Below are 21309 nucleotides of genomic sequence, written 5' to 3'. Positions count from 1 at the left end.
TAGAAACTATTGTTGGGACATTGCTGCCCTTTGAAGGCTTTTGATATAATGTGCATGTACATTATACTGTATATTGTTTACGATGCATTAAGTTTTGTTCAGTGGAACCGTATTGTTAATTGCTTTTCATACTTCATTTAAACCAATCACCATTGCCTCATTATTATAATATTAAAGCAATTTTAAAGGCTATTGTAATTGTAAAGCCTATTGTTTGGTCTATTTTTTTAACCATCAATAGAAATTATAATTATCTGATTAATCAACATAATAATCCATGGAAAACTCTGTTACCCAATTAGTCGTTAGTGATTGCCTTAGATGAGGGGTCCATGTCTGCACTCGTCAGGATTAGTGCCCGGATGTTGTGAACCATTGGAGGTTTCTCCAAGGCAACAGCATTTGGTGGAACGGGCAGTGATATTGCTATATAAAGAAATTGTGAATGTAAACGAAGTAGAGAGCTGTAAGGGAGATGAGCAGGGACTGCGATCATCAGGGGAGGCAGTTTTCTGCTCAGTGTTGCCAACTTGACTTTTCAGACCCCCAATTACTTTTTTTCCAAAAAAGCGACTAGTGACAAATCTAGTGACTTTTTGGACAAACCTTATTTAGTGTCTTCACTCTCTGCTACTGCCACACACGGTCTCTCTCACCCAACGCTCACACGCCTCTCTCTCTGCATCTGTTCTGTTCAGCAAGCGCACAGAGGAGCAGCACTTTCAGTTAAAAACAAAAACATTCTGTTGCTTCTGGGGTTTTTTTTTTACATGCAAGTTTAGCCAAAATCACGGCACAATTCATGATTCATATATTTAAAGGAGCTGTTTATGTAGTCTTAATGAACCGTGTTTCAGTCATTATAATATTCATTCCATTGTCTGACAACAGAAACATTAAAACATATTAATAAAAACTGTTTTATTGAGAATTTGGCTGCATTAAAATGCAGTATGTGAGCACAGGCAGGCAATACAATCTGACGCACTTACATCATTAATATGTTAATTAGAGCATGACGTCATCTAGCGACATTTAGTGACTTTTCAGGAGGGGTTTAGCTACTTTCCATTGAGAGAAGTTGGCAACACTGCTCCTGCTTAATAGCAACCTCTGGCTTGGGCTGGGAAACTGAATCCTACGTTGTTGCCAATTTAGCCATTTGTTGTTTAGATTTAGCGGTTTCTTAGGCTACCCTAGCAACTATTAGAAGTTAAGACATGCATTTTCCTCTTAACCACACAAAGAAGCAAGACTGAAAAGCTATCCAATGCGGTACGTTGGCTAGAGACTTGGAGAGAGGTGCCTAGAAATACTCACGTCACATGTGAATTAGGTTGCCTGTTCCACTTGATCACTAGTTGCACTTGTTGTTTGTTTGGTTGTTTACTTGTGATAAACCTGTACATTTTAATCATTTAGGTATATAGTTGGTTTCATTTTATCGCAAATTAATCTTCCCACCCATAATCTGAGTAAAGTGTAATTTAAAATACAGGAAAAAATTAAGAAAATTAAGAAAACCTTTTTTCTTTCTTCTAAGCCTTTGCGACATCAATAAATATGAAATAACATCAAGATCCTTGTATCACAACGTCGTTTAGCAACTTCAGCAACCAACGACACCTTTTAGCAGCTTTACTTAAAAAAACATTTGCAGCACGGCCTGTGCCAATAGCTCAAAAGCTTGTTGCCCAGCTGCATGTGACGCTGCGGCCAGAAGAGCCACAGTAAAAGTTTGAGTCGAAGCGGGAAGCCTGTGGGGCTTCGCTGCGGTGAGATTTGGAGGAGTTGGAGCTACAACCCAAGATAAGCGGATACTGGGGTAAATTTGGAAGTGATGCTGGTAGAGGCAAGGTTAAGCCTCGGTGTCGTTGAGAGCGTGTGGCTGGTCGAGCTGACAGCAGTGGCCACAATGAAGTCTGGAGCTAGGCGCCAGTGTCTGTCAAAGAAGGAGCATTCCTGGGGCCAGTATATTAGCCGGAGAACCGAAAAATCCCCAGTATAGATCTCGTCGTCTTTATGGGAGAAGCTGAATCTGACATATTATGGCAAAAGGTGAAAACCAAGTGCTGATAAAATGTCAATGGATAATGTATTTATACTGTGGTGTTGATTACTTAATTGTGCTCCACCTGTGTTGATTAGGCTAAGTATCTGACGTGCTCCTCCCAAACCTTGTTAATAAAACATCATTTAGTGAGAGGGAACTTGGAGCAGCAGGCTGGATATTCATCTAGGAACAGCTTCTGAGTTTTTTTTTATATTTGTTTTTTAATTTTTTTTAAATGTTGAAGATATTTGTGTCTTTACTTTTTTTATATTTTATTTATTTGCAGAGTCACTGTATAATATAAAAAAAATATCAGGTTTGATGCATCTAGTTTATGTCAATGTTAAATTGTTAAGTATTAGAATGATCCCGTTATATCGTCGCCACCAAGGTGTTCTCCATCCTCCTGAAGTGTGCACGGCCGTGGGAAGAGAAAGGCACAACAGACACTAAATCTGAGTACACCTTCACTTCAAATCTTTATTGTCTTACACTGAGTAAATATGAGGATACAATAAGGGTGGTACAGCCCTTTCAACCTACAGACCATACACACAGCTTCAATGGAGGGACTGAGACCTCTCGGACTAAATCTAAAATATCTTAAACTGTGTTCTGAAGATGAACATAGGTCTCATGGGTTTGGAACAACATGAGGGTGAGTTATTAATGACATAATTTAGATTTTTCGATGAACTAACCCTTTAAGGTAAAGAGAAATAGGAATAGAGAATAGAGAGAAAGAGAACACCGATGGGAGGAGGGAGAAAAAGAAGGGAAGAGAAAGGGAGGGCAGGAGTAAGAGAGAAGATGAGATCACTCACACTTAAACAATAAGAGGAAACATTTATGGAAGGGAGTGTTCTTTTTCTGTTTTTAAATAATCTCTTCTGCATTTATCACAATGCAAATTTGTAAAGCAATATAATTAAATTAATGTTTTTATTGATGATACACATTGTGTTGAGGTTTCTTTGCTTCCATATGATTAAGCTCTGTCATTTTACAGCTCATAAATCCTTGCAAAAATTAGTTTATTTCTTAATAATGATGCATCCCAGAAATATAGCATCATAAATGTGGTAGCTTTAAGTTTACTGAAATTTCTTTTAACATTGTTGTTGAAAACATAAAGATTTTGTTATCTAAACCCTCAGCACATTTCCAAGGTAGCCTCATGATGGATGAAGAGGAAGGTTAAGGTCGATGGTTAATGCCGTCTTCATCTATCCAAAGGCCTGCACCATACTTCTGCAATTTGATGGTGTGATTGGCAGTCACGATAAAAGAACGGTCTCTTGGGACAGGGAAATTTAGGCAGATGACACCACTGCAGATGTTTTCATCCTCTTCATCTTCCAAAAGGACAGAGGCATGGATGGCGCCCTCCCCGGAAACGTTACATGTCTCTTTCTCCGGCAGGTGAAAGTAATGGAGCTCAGTGTCTTGTCTAAAAACCATCTTCACATTGCTGGAAATGTTCCCTGACAGTGATGGTCCAGTTTTTGATGCTGTACCTTCTAACCCTACTTTCTCATTTACCACCATTTCTTCCAGCTTCATTTTATCCACTTTATAGAAAATCCGAAGATGCTTCCCAGTTGCGTTGGCCACATGGGTGTTTGAGTTCTCGTTCCCCATGTTTTTAAATTGGAGCTGGGAAGATCTGAATTTTTAAAGAAAGGAACAATGTAATATTTACAGGTATGCAGAACACCGAAAGGTTGTTTTCATTCAAATCTTTTTAATCTTGGTACTTTTTTGTCATTCTGTGGCAGGACTAGCACTCTGTACATAAAATATATTTGTCTATATGAATTAGTGCTTGGGAATTCTGACCTGTGATTGCTTCAGTGGAGAGTATATCATTTGTTATATTGTCTTAACATCAGATCATCTTCTGGCAATATACATTTGTAAATACAGGCACCATTATAATTGACAAACCCAACCAACTAAGCATCAAGTATAGAAGCAATTATGTCATTTTAGTTAATCTGTGATGGTATTTTAAAGGTGTAAAGATGTAAAAGTAAAGAGAAAATATAAAGAAACAGTCCATTATGCTGCTTTTACATACAGTAAAAACTATCACTAGCTCTATAATCAAGAATATCAAATAAATACTTACTGCAGAGATGAGAGAAAATAGCTGTTGTATATTCAGTTCAGGAGACAAATGTTTCCTATTAACAGTTGGTTCAACAGGTGACTGGCAGTCAGTGTGTGCAGTAATACACAAAAAGCAGCTTCAAAACTTTATATAGCTAACAGCAAACTAAGAGTATCTGCTTGTAAATCATTACGCCCACAGCAGATGACGTATTTTCCACTGATCTGTTGTAAGCTGATAAAGTTTGCATTTTAACTTATTTCATGAGAGTGAAAAACATGTGGCACACCCTTTAAATTAAGAGATTTCCAGGAAACAGCAACAGCAGCATGATATCATTACCCAATCATGAAAAAGAAGAGTTCTTTATTATTTTATGCTCAAACTAGATAAATAAACTTCTAGTGAAACTTCAAGTATGGTCGAGTCAGGCCAGGCACATACTCGTCCTTCCAAAGGCTGTTTGTTCAGATAAGAGGATAAAAAGGTTTTATCCTTTCCGTAGTAACATGTATTCATGAGTTCATGTTCAACTTACACATCATTTTTAAACTGTAAAAGGCTACAACAACAGAAAAAAAGACACTTAAAAACTATTTAGCAATTAACGACTTTTATATTAATGTGTTTATTTTCTGTTTACAAAAACACTGGCGGATATATATATATATATATATAATTTATTTTATTTTTTTTAACATTTATTTAACCAGGAGAGTGCCATTGAGATTAAAAACCTCTTTTTCAAGGGAGTAATTTTTGATACATCTATGTGTTTTAACAGTCATGTAAAATCTGTGGTTCGTTCCTGTTTTTTCCATCTCAGGAACATAGCTAAGATTAGATCTGTGGTTTCTAAAATAGAGATGGAGATGCTTATTCACGCTTTTATTTCTTCTCGTCTTGACTTTTGCAATGTACTGTACTCTTGTTTAAACAAATCCTCTATGGACAAATTGGAAGTGGTACAGAATGCAGCTGCAAGACTTTTGAATAAGACCAACAGAAGAACACGTATTACACCTATACTTAAGGCTCTACATTGGCTTCCAATTAGTTGTAGAGTACAGTTTAAAATTTTAACCATTACTTACAGCTTCAGGCCAAGACCTTTTAGCTGTTCCTAGAACACGTTTAAAACAAGAGGTGGGCGAGCCTTCTGTGTGGTGGCTCCAAGGCTCTGGAACTCCCTTCCATTAGCCTTGAGAGCTTTGGACTCAGTGGAAGCTTTTAAAAAATGCCTTAAGATGGATCTTTTTAGAAAAGCATTCAATTAGCAATATGGTTTTGTATGTTTTGTCTATATTTGTATGTTATGTGCATATGTATATCTGTTTTTCGGAAGTCGTGGCCTAATGGTTAGAGAGTCGGACTCCCAATCGAAAGGTTGTGGGTTCGAGTCCCGGGCCGGCAGGAATTGTGGGTGGGGGGAGTGCATGTACAGTTCTCTCTCCACCTTCAATACCACGACTTAGGTGCCCTTGAGCAAGGCATCGAACCCCCAACTGCTCCCCAGGCGCCGCAGCATAAATGGCTGCCCACTGCTCCGGGTGTGTGCTCACAGTGTGTGTGTGTGTGTTCACTGCTCTGTGTGTGTGCACTTCGGATGGGTTAAATGCAGAGCACAAATTCCGAGTATGGGTCACCATACTTGGCTGAATGTCACTTCACTTATCTGTTAATTGTATATATTTTAATAAAAAAAAATTATGAAGCACTCTATTACCTTTTTGTCTGTGAAAAGTGCTATAGATATAAAGCTTACTTACTTGCTGGCCAAGAGGCAACAACATTTACACAATTATAAACATACAAAGAAACATTAAAATAACACAGGTTATGAAAAACAATTGCACATTATTGAGGAAGTCTCTATTGCTTTCAGCTTAGTTTTAAAAGTGTTTAAGGACAAGAGCTCAGTCAGTTTCCAGTCCTTCTGCAGCATATTCCAAGCAAAAGGAGCCGAGTGGACAAGGGCTTTCTTCCACAACTCAGTGCGGGCAAAAGCAACAGAGAGCAACAGCTGATCATTTGATCGCAGAGAGTAAGAGTCAACACTTCTCTGTGTGATTAAAGTACAAATGTATGGAGGCAGTAATCCAAGCATAGCTTCTAGCATGACTAGCATGCACCTAGCATGTTGCTAACATGATTTTAGCATGATTAGCATGTTGCTAGCATGTTTCTAGCATGATTAGCATGTGACTCGCATGTTGCTAGCATGTTTCTAGCATGATTAGCATGTTGCTAGCATGTTTCTAGCATGACTAGCATGTTGCTAGCATGTTTCTAGCATGACTAGCATGCGACTAGCATGTTGCTAGCATGTCTCTAGCATTATTGGCATGTTGCTAGCATGTTGCTAACATGATTAGCATATTGCTAGCATGTACTTAGCATGTTTCTAGCAAGATTAGCATGTTGCTAGCATGTTTCTAGCATGACTAGCATGCGACTAGCATGTTGCTAGCATGACTAGCATGCGACTAGCATGTTGCTAGCATGACTAGCATGCGACTAGCATGTTGCTAGCATGTTTCTAGCATGATTAGCATGTTGCTAGCATGTTCCTAGCATGACTAGCGCGCGACTAGCATGTTGTTAGCATGATAAGCATGTTGCTAGCATGTTGCTAGCATGATTAGCATATTGCTAGCATGTCGCTAGCATGTTTCTAGCATGATTAGAATGTTGCTAGCATGTTTCTAGCATGACTAGCATGCGACTAGCATGACTAACATATTGCTAGCATGTTTCTAGCATGATTAGCATTTTGCTAGCATGTTGCTAGCATGTTGCTAGCATGACTAACATATTGCTAGCATGTCGGAGTGGTTGCTAAGGTGTTGCTATGCGGTTGCTAGGGTACCTGGGATGGTTGCTAGGGTGTTGCTATGTGGTTGCTAGGGTACCCGATAGATAGATAGATAGATAGATAGATAGATAGATAGAAACAGTCAGATGATAGATAGATAGATAGATTAGAAATAGTGAGATTATAGATAGATAGATAGATAGATAGATAGATTAGAAACAGTCAGATTATAAATAGATAGATAGATAGATAGATAGATAGATAGATTAGAAACAGACAGATTATAGATAGATAGATAGATAGATAGATAGATAGATAGATTAGAAACAGTCATATTATAGATAGATAGATAGATAGATAGATAGATAGATAGATGAGTTTGAATGAGTTTGAATGGGTTAGTAATAGTACATAGAAGGTAAGTCTGATTGAGTCTAATGGGCTTCAGTGTGTTTAGATTTAAATTTTTGACAGTTGGAGTTCACGGAATGTTCAGTTGAGCAGAGACTTTTCAATGTAAGTCTATGGGATTTTTATGATTTTTAATCTTCAGTTTTATGAAAACCATAAGTCCGATCAGTCTAAAAAGATATAGCAACTAACTTCAGATCAGTCTGAAGATCTGGGCTGAGTTTGGAGTCTGTAGAGTTAAAGCTCTAGGAGGAGTAGCAGTTGAAAATTTAGTCTCAGAAGAATAACTAGAAAAAAAAAAGTTTGTCAAGACAAACTTTAAGTTGGCTTGAGAAAGCCTGACCAGAAAGTTTGAAGAAGTTTAAAGAAGTTAGAAGTTTATAGTTTAAAGTTAGATTGATAGATTAGTTGAAAGAAAGAAAGATATATTAGTTAGAAAGAATGACAGATAGATTAGTTAGAAAGAATGATATATATTAGTTCAAAAGAAAGAATGATAGATTAGTTTGACAGAAAGAATGTATGCAACAAATATGTTTCTAGCATGATTAGCAAGTTACTAGCATGTTGTTAGCATGACTAGCATGTCGCTACCATGTTTCTAGCATGACTAGCATGTTGCTAGCATGTTTCTAGCATGATTAACATGCGAATAGCATGACTAGCATGTCGCTACCATGTTTCTAGCATGTTTATAGCATGATTACCATGCTGCTAGGATGTTGCTAGCATGTTTCTAGCATGATTAGCAAGTTACTAGCATGTTGTTAGCATGACTAGCATGTTGCTAGCATTTTTCTAGCATGACTAGCATGCGACTAGCATGTTGTTAGCATGTTTCTAGCATGATTAGCATGTTAATAGCATGTTGCTAGCATATTGTTATCATGACTAACATGTTGTTAGTATATTTCTAGCATGATTAGCATTTGACTAGCACGTTGCTAACATGTTTCTAGCATGATTAGCATGTTGTTAGCATGTTTCTAGCATGATTAACATGCGCCTAGAATGTTGTTAACATGATTTTAGCATGATTAGCATGTCGCTAGCATGTCTCTAGCATGATTAGCATGTTGCTAGCATGTCGCTAGCATGTTTCTAGCATGATTAGCATTTTGCTAGCATGTTGTTAGCATGTTTCTAGCATGACTAGCATGTTGCTAGCATGATTAGCATGCGACTAGCATGTCGCTAGCATGTTTCTAGCAAGATAAGCATATTTCTAGCATGACTAACATGCGACTAGCATGTTGCTAACATGATTAGCATGTTGCTAGGATGTTTCTAGCTTGACTAGCATTCGACTAGCATGTTGTTAGCATGATTTTAGCATGATTAGCATGTTGCTAGCATGTTTCTAGCATGACTAGCATGCAAATAGCATATTGCTAACATGATTTTAGCATGATTAACATGTTGCTAGCATGTTTCTAGCATGACTGGGCATGTTGCTAGCATGTTACTAGCATGACTAGCATGCAACTATCACGTTGCTAGCATGTTTCTAGCATGACTAGCATGCGACTAGCATGTTGCTTGCATGATTTTACCATGATTAGCATTTTTCTAACATGACTAGCATGCGACTATCATGTTGCTAATATGATTAGCATGTTGCTAGGATGTTTCTTGCATGCGAATAGCATGTTGCTAGCATGATTTTAGAATGATTAGCATGATGCTAGCATGTTTCTAGCATGATTAGCATGCGACTAGCATGTTGCTAGCATGTTTCTAGCATGCGACTAGCATGTTGCTAGCATGTTTCTAGCATGATTAGCATGTTGTTAGCATGATTTTAGCATGATTCGCATGTTGCTAGCATGTCCCTAGCATGATTAGCATGTTGTTAGCATGTTTCTAGAATGATAAGCATGTGACTAACATTTTGCTAACATGATTTTAACATGATTAGCATGTTGTTAGCATGTTTCTAGCATGACTAGCATGCGACTAGCATCTTGTTAGCATGTTGCTAGCATGATTTTAGCATGATTAGTGTAATGCTAGCATGTTTTTAGCATGATTAGCATGTTACTAACATGTTTCTAGCATGATTAGCATGTTTTGCTAACATGTTTCTAGCATGACTAACATGATTAGCATGTTGTTATCATGTTTCTACCATGACTAGCATGCGACTAGCATGTTGCTAGTATAATTTTAGCATGATTAGCATGTTGTTAGCATGTTTCTAACATGTGACTAGCATTTTGCTAGCATGATTTTAGCATGATTAGCATAATGCTAGCATGTTTCTAGCATGATTAGCATGTTGCTAACATGTTTCTAGCATGACTAGCATGCGACTAGCATCTTGTTAGCATGTTGCTAGCATGATTTTAGCATGATTAGCGTAATGCTAGCATGTGATTAGCGTAATGCTAGCATGTTTTTAGCATGATTAGCATGTTACTAACATGTTTCTAGCATGATTAGCATGTTTTGCTAACATGTTTCTAGCATGACTAACATGATTAGCATGTTGTTATCATGTTTCTACCATGACTAGGATGCGACTAGCATGTTGCTAGTATAATTTTAGCATGATTAGCATGTTGTTAGCATGTTTCTAGCATGATTAGCATGTTACTAACATGTTTCTAGCATGATTAGCATGTTACTAACATGATTTTAACATGATTAGCATGTTGTTAGCATGTTTCTAGCATGACTAGCATGCGACTAGCATCTTGTTAACATGTTGCTAGCATGATTTTAGCATGATTAGCGTAATGCTAGCATGTTTTTAGCATGATTAGCATGTTACTAACATGTTTCTATCATGATTAGCATGTTTTGCTAACATGTTTCTAGCATGACTAACATGATTAGCATGTTGTTATCATGTTTCTACCATGACTAGCATGCGACTAGCATGTTGCTAGTATAATTTTAGCATGATTAGCATGTTGTTAGCATGTTTCTAACATGTGACTAGCATTTTGCTAGCATGATTTTAGCATGATTAGCATGTTACTAACATGTTTCTAGCATGATTAGCATGTTACTAACATGTTTCTAGCATGATTAGCATGTTGTTAACATGTTATTAGCATGACTAACATGATTAACATGTTGTTATCATGTTTTTACCATGACTAGCATGCGACTAGCATGTTGTTAGTATAATTTTAGCATGATTAGCATGTTGTTAACATGTTTCTAACATGTGACTAACATTTTGCTAGCATGATTAGCGTAATGCTAGCATGTTGCTAGCATGATAAGCATGCGACTAGCATGTTGATAGCATGTTTCTAGCATGATTAGCATGCGACTAGCATGTTGTTAGCATGATTAGCATACGAATAGCATGTTGCTAGCCTGTCGCTAGCATGTTTCTAACATTTTTAAGCATGCAACTAGCATGTTGCTTGCATGATTTCACCATGATTAGCATGTTTCTAGCATGCGACTAGCATGTTGCTAACATGATTAGCATGTTGCTAGGATGTTTCTAGCATGTTGCTAGCATGATTTTAGCATGATTATCATGATGCTAGCATGTTTCTAGCATGATTAGCATGTTGCTAGCATGTTTCTAGCATGACTAGCATGTTGCTAGTATGTTTCTAGCATGACTAGCATGTTGCTAGCATGTTGCTAGCATGTTTCTATTATGATTAGCATGTTGCTAGCATGATTTTTGCATGATTAGCATTTTGCTAGCATGTCCCTAGCATGATTAGCATGTTGCTAGCATGTCGTTAGCATGATTTTAGCATGATTAACATGTTGCTAGCATGATTAGCATGCGACTAGCATGTTTCTAGCATGTTGCTACCATGATTTTAGTATGATTAGCATTTTGCTAGCATGTTTCTAGCATTACTAGCATTCGACTAGCATATTGCTAACATGTTTCTAGCATGATTAGCATGTTGCTAGCATGTTTCTAGCATGACTAGCATGCGACTAGCATGTTGCTAGCTTGATTTTAGCATGATTAGCATATTATTAGGTTAGACAGATAGATAGATAGATAGATAGATAGATAGATAGATAGATAGATAGAAATAGTCAGAATCATAGATAGATAGATAGATAGATAGATAGATAGATTAGATGAGTTTGAATGAGTTTAAATTGATTAGCATCAAAGCTTGATTGAGTCTAATGGGATTTGGAGCTTCGGTCATCTGAACATCCTTTCAATGAAAGTCTATGGGCATTTTTATGATTTTTATTATTAATTGTTAAGAAAACAGTAACTCAAACCAGTCTGAAAAGATATAGCACACCGAGTCAGAACAGTATGAAGGTCTGACCCGAGTTTGGAGTATGTAGCTTGAACGGTCTAGGAGGAGTTAGTGTCCAAAATTTTTGCGGCCAGAAAAATAAGAAGAAGAAGAAGAACTAGAAAAAAAGTTTGTTGAGACAAACTTTAAGTTGGCTTGAGAAAGCCGGACAAGAAAGTTTGAAGAAGTTTAAAGAAGTTAGAAGTTTATAGTTTAAAGTTAGATTGATAGATTAGTTGAAAGAAAGAAAGATATATTAGTTCGAAAGAATGACAGATATATTAGTTAGAAAGAATGATATAGATTAGTTCAAAAGAAAGAATGATAGATAGATTAGTTTGACAGAAAGAATACATGCGAATAACATGTTTCTAGCATGATTAACAAGTTACTAGCATGTTGTTAGCATGACTAGCATGTCGCTACCATGTTTCTAGTATGACTAGCATGTTGCTAGCATGTTTTTAGCATGAATAGCATTTGACTAGCAAGTTGCTAACATGTTTCTAGCATGATTTGTATGTTGTTAGCATGTTTCTAGCATGATTAGCATGCGACTAGCATGTTGCTAGTATGATTTTAGCATGATTAGCATGTCGCTAGCATGTCTCCAGCATGATTAGCATGTTGCTAGCATGTTTCTAGCATGATTTGCATTCGACTAACATGATTAGCATGTTGCTAGCATGACTAGCATTCGACTAGCATGTTGCTAACTTTTTTCCAACATGATTAGCATGTTGCTATTATGACTAGCATGCGACTAGCAATGTTTCTAGCATGATTTTAGCATGATTAGCATGTTGTTAGCATGGTTAGGGTTAGGGTTAGGGTTAGGGTATATAGGGTAAAATGCGAAATTGCACCCCCATATAGGGTGGGGTGCACTTCGTTTCTATAGGTCCTAGGGGGCTGAAATTCGGTATATATACTATTTAGAGGGCGCCCGATCGTTTGCACTTAGTTTGCTGAGATATGGTATTGCACCCCCTGTAGTTTTGCACATAGAGGTCTGAAATTTGGTGTGTATACTAATTCGAGGACGCCCAGTCGATTGCACTTGGTTTCGTCGCTCTAGCTCCACCAGGGGCCGAGATATGGTACTGCACCCTTACTTGAGTAAGGGTCGGTTGCGGGGTGGGGGTGGGTTAAATGGGGTGGGACTTAGTGTTTTTTGGGAATTTTGGACTTAGTCAAATGGTTGGACTTAGTGTTTTTTGGGAATTTTGGACTTAGTCATATGGTTGGACTTAGTGTTTTTGTGGGGGTTGGACTTAGTGTTTTTTGGGATTTTTGGACTTAGTCATATGGTTGGACTTAGTGTTTTTGTGGGGGTTGGACTTAGTCATATGGTTGGAATTAGTGTTTTTGTGGGGGTTGGACTTAGTGTTTTTTGGGAATTTTGGACTTAGTCATATGGTTGGACAGTGTTTTTGTGGGGGTTGGACTTAGTGTTTTTTGGGAATTTTTGACTTAGTCATATGGTTGGACTTAGTGTTTTTGTGAGTGTTGGACTTAGTGTTTTTTGGGAATTTTGGACTTAGTCATATGGTTGGACTTAGTCTTTTTTGGGAATTTTGGACTTAGTCATATGGTTGCACTTAGTGTTTTTGTGGGGGTTGGACTTAGTGTTTTTGGGGAATTTTGGACTTAGTCAATGGTTGGACTTAGTGAGTGGTTTCCAGTGGTTTTCGGGGGTCCCCAAGTGTTTTTGGAGTGGTTTGGTTAGGTTTTGGGTGGTTTTAGGGTTAGGGTTAGAGTTAGGTTATAGGGATAAATGCGAAGATTGATCACCTTTTAATTGATCGACCCCCCATATCTTGTGATCCGTATCTGCTATAGAGCTGAAACATGGTTTATTATACTCCTTGGGCCCTCCCCAGTTGATTGCACTTGGTTTCGTCGGTCTAGCGCCACCAGTTGCCGAGATATGGAGTTGATCACTTACTTGCTTTTCGAATGTATGGGTGGGACTTAGTGTTTTTGGGTGGGTTGGACTTAGTGTTTTTGGGGAATTTTGGACTTAGTCAATGGTTGGACTTAGTGTTTTTTGGGAATTTTGGACTTAGTCATATGGTTGGACTTAGTATTTTTTGGGAATTTTGGACTTAGTCACGTTTTGGGTGGTTTTGGTGGGGTCTTTGTTGGTTTTGAGTGGTTTCCAGTGGTTTTCGGGGGTCCCCAAGTGTTTTTGGAGTGGTTTGGTTAGGTTTTGGGTGGTTTTAGGGTTAGGGTTAGAGTTAGGTTATAGGGATAAATGCGAAGATTGATCACCTTTTAATTGATCGACCCCCCATATCTTGTGATCCGTATCTGCTATAGAGCTGAAACATGGTTTATTATACTCCTTGGGCCCTCCCCAGTTGATTGCACTTGGTTTCGTCGGTCTAGCGCCACCAGTTGCCGAGATATGGAGTTGATCACTTACTTGCTTTTTGAATGTATGGGTGGGACTTAGTGTTTTTGGGTGGGTTGGACTTAGTGTTTTTGGGGAATTTTGGACTTAGTCAATGGTTGGACTTAGTGTTTTTTGGGAATTTTGGACTTAGTCATATGGTTGGACTTAGTATTTTTTGGGAATTTTGGACTTAGTCACGTTTTGGGTGGTTTTGGTGGGGTCTTTGTTGGTTTTGAGTGGTTTCCAGTGGTTTTCGGGGGTCCCCAAGTGTTTTTGGAGTGGTTTGGTTAGGTTTTGGGTGGTTTTAGGGTTAGGGTTAGAGTTAGGTTATAGGGATAAATGCGAAGATTGATCACCTTTTAATTGATCGACCCCCCATATCTTGTGATCCGTATCTGCTATAGAGCTGAAACATGGTTTATTATACTCCTTGGGCCCTCCCCAGTTGATTGCACTTGGTTTCGTCGGTCTAGCGCCACCAGTTGCCGAGATATGGAGTTGATCACTTACTTGCTTTTCGAATGTATGGGTGGGACTTAGTGTTTTTGGGTGGGTTGGACTTAGTGTTTTTGGGGAATTTTGGACTTAGTCAATGGTTGGACTTAGTGTTTTTTGGGAATTTTGGACTTAGTCATATGGTTGGACTTAGTATTTTTTGGGAATTTTGGACTTAGTCACGTTTTGGGTGGTTTTGGTTAGAGTTAGAGTTAGGGTTAGGGTTAGGGTTAGAGTTAGAGTAGGTTAGGGTTAGGGTTAGGATTAGGATTAGGTTAGGGTTAGGGTTAGGGTTAGGGTTAGAGTTAGGGTTAGTTAGGTTAGAGTTAGAGTTAGAGTTAGGGTTAGGGTTAGGGTTAGGGTTAGGTTAGAGTTAGGTTATAGGGATAAATGCGAAGATTGATCACCTTTGAATTGATCGACCCCCCATATCTTGTGATCCGTATCTGCTATAGAGCTGAAACATGGTTTATTATACTCCTTGGGCCCTCCCCAGTTGATTGCACTTGGTTTCGTCGGTCTAGCGCCACCAGTTGCCGAGATATGGAGTTGATCACTTACTTGATTTTCGAATGTATGGGTGGGACTTAGTGTTTTTGTGGGGGTTGGACTTAGTGTTTTTGTGGAATTTTGGACTTAGTCAATGGTTGGACTTAGTGTTTTTTGGGAATTTTGGACTTAGTCATATGGTTGGACTTAGTATTTTTTGGGAATTTTGGACTTAGTCACGTTTTGGGTGGTTTTGGTGGGGTCTTTGTTGGTTTTGAGTGGTTTTGAGTGGTTTCCAGTGGTTTTCGGGGGTCCCCAAGTGTTTTTGGAGTGGTTTGGTTAGGTTTTGGGTGGTTTTAGGGTTAGGGTTAGAGTTAGGTTAGGTTAGAGTTAGGTTATAGGGATAGAGTTAGGGTTAGGGTTAGGTTATAGGGATAAATGCGAAGATTGATCACCTTTGAATTGATCGACCCCCCATATCTTGTGATCCGTATCTGCTATAGAGCTGAAACATGGTTTATTATACTCCTTGGGCCCTCCCCAGTTGATTGCACTTGGTTTCGTCGGTCTAGCGCCACCAGTTGCCGAGATATGGAGTTGATCACTTACTTGATTTTCGAATGTATGGGTGGGACTTAGTGTTTTTGTGGGGGTTGGACTTAGTGTTTTTGTGGAATTTTGGACTTAGTCAATGGTTGGACTTAGTGTTTTTTGGGAATTTTGGACTTAGTCATATGGTTGGACTTAGTATTTTTTGGGAATTTTGGACTTAGTCACGTTTTGGGTGGTTTTGGTGGGGTCTTTGTTGGTTTTGAGTGGTTTTGAGTGGTTTCCAGTGGTTTTCGGGGGTCCCCAAGTGTTTTTGGAGTGGTTTGGTTAGGTTTTGGGTGGTTTTAGGGTTAGGGTTAGAGTTAGGTTAGGTTAGAGTTAGGTTATAGGGATAGAGTTAGGGTTAGGGTTAGGTTATAGGGATAAATGCGAAGATTGATCACCTTTGAATTGATCGACCCCCCATATCTTGTGATCCGTATCTGCTATAGAGCTGAAACATGGTTTATTATACTCCTTGGGCCCTCCCCAGTTGATTGCACTTGGTTTCGTCGGTCTAGCGCCACCAGTTGCCGAGATATGGAGTTGATCACTTACTTGATTTTCGAATGTATGGGTGGGACTTAGTGTTTTTGTGGGGGTTGGACTTAGTGTTTTTGGGGAATTTTGGACTTAGTCAATGGTTGGACTTAGTGTTTTTTGGGAATTTTGGACTTAGTCATATGGTTGGACTTAGTATTTTTTGGGAATTTTGGACTTAGTCACGTTTTGGGTGGTTTTGGTGGGGTCTTTGTTGGTTTTGAGTGGTTTTGAGTGGTTTCCAGTGGTTTTCGGGGGTCCCCAAGTGTTTTTGGAGTGGTTTGGTTAGGTTTTGGGTGGTTTTAGGGTTAGGGTTAGAGTTAGGTTATAGGGATAAATGCGAAGATTGATCACCTTTGAATTGATCGACCCCCCATATCTTGTGATCCGTATCTGCTAGAGAGCTGAAACATGGTTTATTATACTCCTTGGGCCCTCCCCAGTTGATTGCACTTGGTTTCGTCGGTCTAGCGCCACCAGGTGCCGAGATATGGAGTTGATCACTTACTTGATTTTCGAATGTATGGGTGGGACTTATTGTTTTTGGTTAGAGTTAGGGTTAGGGTTAGAGTTAGAGTTAGGGTTAGGGGAATGAAACGTCCAAGGTTCAAACCTAAGGTCTGAACCTGGTTGTGCTCGGTCCATTCGTTAGGGTTAGGGTTAGAGTTAGGGTTAGGGTTAGGGTTAGAGTTAGGGTTAGAGTTAGGGTTAGGGTTAGAGTTAGGTATATAGGGTAAAATGCGAAATTGCACCCCCCTATAGGGTGGGGTGCACTTCGTTTCTGTAGGTCCTAGGGGGCTGAAATTCGGTATATATACTATTTAGAGGGCGCCCGATCGTTTGCACTTAGTTTGGTAGCTCTAGCGCCACCAGGTGCTGAGATATGGTATTGCACCCCCTGTAGTTTTGCACATAGAGGTCTGAAATTTGGTGTGTATACTAATTCGAGGACGCCCAGTCGATTGCACTTGGTTTCGTCGCTCTAGCTCCACCAGGGGCCGAGATATGGTACTGCACCCTTACTTGAGTAAGGGTCGGTTGCGGGGTGGGGGTGGGTTAACTGGGGTGGGACTTAGTGTTTTTTGGGAATTTTGGACTTAGTCATATGGTTGGACTTAGTGTTTTTTGGGAATTTTGGACTTAGTCATATGGTTGGACTTAGTGTTTTTGTGGGGGTTGGACTTAGTGTTTTTTGGGAATTTTGGACTTAGTCATATGGTTGGACTTAGTGTTTTTGTGGGGGTTGGACTTAGTGTTTTTTGGGATTTTTGGACTTAGTCATATGGTTGGACTTAGTGTTTTTGTGGGGGTTGGACTTAGTCATATGGTTGGAATTAGTGTTTTTGTGGGGGTTGGACTTAGTGTTTTTTGGGAATTTTGGACTTAGTCATATGGTTGGACTTAGTCTTTTTTGGGAATTTTGGACTTAGTCATATGGTTGCACTTAGTGTTTTTGTGGGGGTTGGACTTAGTGTTTTTGGGGTATTTTGGACTTAGTCATATGGTTGGACTTAGTGTTTTTGTGAGTGTTGGACTTAGTGTTTTTGGGAATTTTGGACTTAGTCATATGGTTGGACTTAGTCTTTTTTGGGAATTTTGGACTTAGTCATATGGTTGCACTTAGAGTTTTTGTGGGGGTTGGACTTAGTGTTTTTGGGGAATTTTGGACTTAGTCAATGGTTGGACTTAGTGAGTGGTTTCCAGTGGTTTTCGGGGGTCCCCAAGTGTTTTTGGAGTGGTTTGGTTAGGTTTTGGGTGGTTTTAGGGTTAGGGTTAGAGTTAGGTTATAGGGATAAATTAGGGTTAGATAGAGTTAGGGTTAGGGTTAGGGTTAGGGTTAGGGTTAGGGTTAGGGTTAGGGTTAGAGTTAGGTTAGGTTAGGGTTAGAGTTAGAGTTAGGGTTAGAGTTAGGGTTAGAGTTAGAGTTAGGGTTAGGGTTAGAGTTAGAGTTAGAGTTAGGGTTAGGTTAGGGTTAGGGTTAGGGTTAGGGTTAGAGTTAGGTTAGGGTTAGGTTATAGGGATAAATGCGAAGATTGATCACCTTTTAATTGATCGACCCCCCATATCTTGTGATCCGTATCTGCTATAGAGCTGAAACATGGTTTATTATACTCCTTGGGCCCTCCCCAGTTGATTGCACTTGGTTTCGTCGGTCTAGCGCCACCAGTTGCCGAGATATGGAGTTGATCACTTACTTGCTTTTCGAATGTATGGGTGGGACTTAGTGTTTTTGGGTGGGTTGGACTTAGTGTTTTTGGGGAATTTTGGACTTAGTCAATGGTTGGACTTAGTGTTTTTTGGGAATTTTGGACTTAGTCATATGGTTGGACTTAGTATTTTTTGGGAATTTTGGACTTAGTCACGTTTTGGGTGGTTTTGGTGGGGTCTTTGTTGGTTTTGAGTGGTTTCCAGTGGTTTTCGGGGGTCCCCAAGTGTTTTTGGAGTGGTTTGGTTAGGTTTTGGGTGGTTTTAGGGTTAGGGTTAGAGTTAGGTTATAGGGATAAATGCGAAGATTGATCACCTTTTAATTGATCGACCCCCCATATCTTGTGATCCGTATCTGCTATAGAGCTGAAACATGGTTTATTATACTCCTTGGGCCCTCCCCAGTTGATTGCACTTGGTTTCGTCGGTCTAGCGCCACCAGTTGCCGAGATATGGAGTTGATCACTTACTTGCTTTTTGAATGTATGGGTGGGACTTAGTGTTTTTGGGTGGGTTGGACTTAGTGTTTTTGGGGAATTTTGGACTTAGTCAATGGTTGGACTTAGTGTTTTTTGGGAATTTTGGACTTAGTCATATGGTTGGACTTAGTATTTTTTGGGAATTTTGGACTTAGTCACGTTTTGGGTGGTTTTGGTGGGGTCTTTGTTGGTTTTGAGTGGTTTCCAGTGGTTTTCGGGGGTCCCCAAGTGTTTTTGGAGTGGTTTGGTTAGGTTTTGGGTGGTTTTAGGGTTAGGGTTAGAGTTAGGTTATAGGGATAAATGCGAAGATTGATCACCTTTTAATTGATCGACCCCCCATATCTTGTGATCCGTATCTGCTATAGAGCTGAAACATGGTTTATTATACTCCTTGGGCCCTCCCCAGTTGATTGCACTTGGTTTCGTCGGTCTAGCGCCACCAGTTGCCGAGATATGGAGTTGATCACTTACTTGCTTTTCGAATGTATGGGTGGGACTTAGTGTTTTTGGGTGGGTTGGACTTAGTGTTTTTGGGGAATTTTGGACTTAGTCAATGGTTGGACTTAGTGTTTTTTGGGAATTTTGGACTTAGTCATATGGTTGGACTTAGTATTTTTTGGGAATTTTGGACTTAGTCACGTTTTGGGTGGTTTTGGTTAGAGTTAGAGTTAGGGTTAGGGTTAGGGTTAGAGTTAGAGTAGGTTAGGGTTAGGGTTAGGATTAGGATTAGGTTAGGGTTAGGGTTAGGGTTAGGGTTAGAGTTAGGGTTAGTTAGGTTAGAGTTAGAGTTAGAGTTAGGGTTAGGGTTAGGGTTAGGGTTAGGTTAGAGTTAGGTTATAGGGATAAATGCGAAGATTGATCACCTTTGAATTGATCGACCCCCCATATCTTGTGATCCGTATCTGCTATAGAGCTGAAACATGGTTTATTATACTCCTTGGGCCCTCCCCAGTTGATTGCACTTGGTTTCGTCGGTCTAGCGCCACCAGTTGCCGAGATATGGAGTTGATCACTTACTTGATTTTCGAATGTATGGGTGGGACTTAGTGTTTTTGTGGGGGTTGGACTTAGTGTTTTTGTGGAATTTTGGACTTAGTCAATGGTTGGACTTAGTGTTTTTTGGGAATTTTGGACTTAGTCATATGGTTGGACTTAGTATTTTTTGGGAATTTTGGACTTAGTCACGTTTTGGGTGGTTTTGGTGGGGTCTTTGTTGGTTTTGAGTGGTTTTGAGTGGTTTCCAGTGGTTTTCGGGGGTCCCCAAGTGTTTTTGGAGTGGTTTGGTTAGGTTTTGGGTGGTTTTAGGGTTAGGGTTAGAGTTAGGTTAGGTTAGAGTTAGGTTATAGGGATAGAGTTAGGGTTAGGGTTAGGTTATAGGGATAAATGCGAAGATTGATCACCTTTGAATTGATCGACCCCCCATATCTTGTGATCCGTATCTGCTATAGAGCTGAAACATGGTTTATTATACTCCTTGGGCCCTCCCCAGTTGATTGCACTTGGTTTCGTCGGTCTAGCGCCACCAGTTGCCGAGATATGGAGTTGATCACTTACTTGATTTTCGAATGTATGGGTGGGACTTAGTGTTTTTGTGGGGGTTGGACTTAGTGTTTTTGTGGAATTTTGGACTTAGTCAATGGTTGGACTTAGTGTTTTTTGGGAATTTTGGACTTAGTCATATGGTTGGACTTAGTATTTTTTGGGAATTTTGGACTTAGTCACGTTTTGGGTGGTTTTGGTGGGGTCTTTGTTGGTTTTGAGTGGTTTTGAGTGGTTTCCAGTGGTTTTCGGGGGTCCCCAAGTGTTTTTGGAGTGGTTTGGTTAGGTTTTGGGTGGTTTTAGGGTTAGGGTTAGAGTTAGGTTAGGTTAGAGTTAGGTTATAGGGATAGAGTTAGGGTTAGGGTTAGGTTATAGGGATAAATGCGAAGATTGATCACCTTTGAATTGATCGACCCCCCATATCTTGTGATCCGTATCTGCTATAGAGCTGAAACATGGTTTATTATACTCCTTGGGCCCTCCCCAGTTGATTGCACTTGGTTTCGTCGGTCTAGCGCCACCAGTTGCCGAGATATGGAGTTGATCACTTACTTGATTTTCGAATGTATGGGTGGGACTTAGTGTTTTTGTGGGGGTTGGACTTAGTGTTTTTGGGGAATTTTGGACTTAGTCAATGGTTGGACTTAGTGTTTTTTGGGAATTTTGGACTTAGTCATATGGTTGGACTTAGTATTTTTTGGGAATTTTGGACTTAGTCACGTTTTGGGTGGTTTTGGTGGGGTCTTTGTTGGTTTTGAGTGGTTTTGAGTGGTTTCCAGTGGTTTTCGGGGGTCCCCAAGTGTTTTTGGAGTGGTTTGGTTAGGTTTTGGGTGGTTTTAGGGTTAGGGTTAGAGTTAGGTTATAGGGATAAATGCGAAGATTGATCACCTTTGAATTGATCGACCCCCCATATCTTGTGATCCGTATCTGCTAGAGAGCT

General features: G+C 39.5%; 1 long non-coding RNA gene across 1 annotated transcript; it reads right to left on the bottom strand.

Annotated features, from left to right (window-relative positions):
* Positions 1–3066: 3066 nt before the first annotated feature.
* Positions 3067–4352, bottom strand: LOC132137475 (uncharacterized). The gene is made up of 2 exons (XR_009431872.1): positions 4185–4352; positions 3067–3719 (listed from the first exon to the last, which is right to left on the bottom strand). It is a non-coding gene; the product is annotated as an uncharacterized LOC132137475 (long non-coding RNA).
* Between the last annotated feature and the right edge of the window lie 16957 nt (positions 4353–21309).

Source organism: Carassius carassius, unplaced genomic scaffold (genome assembly GCF_963082965.1).
Source record: "Carassius carassius unplaced genomic scaffold, fCarCar2.1 SCAFFOLD_108, whole genome shotgun sequence".
NCBI classification, from domain to species: domain Eukaryota; kingdom Metazoa; phylum Chordata; class Actinopteri; order Cypriniformes; family Cyprinidae; genus Carassius; species Carassius carassius.
The sequence above is the reverse complement of the archived record's forward strand: the minus strand, read 5'-3'. Positions and strand labels throughout refer to the sequence as shown.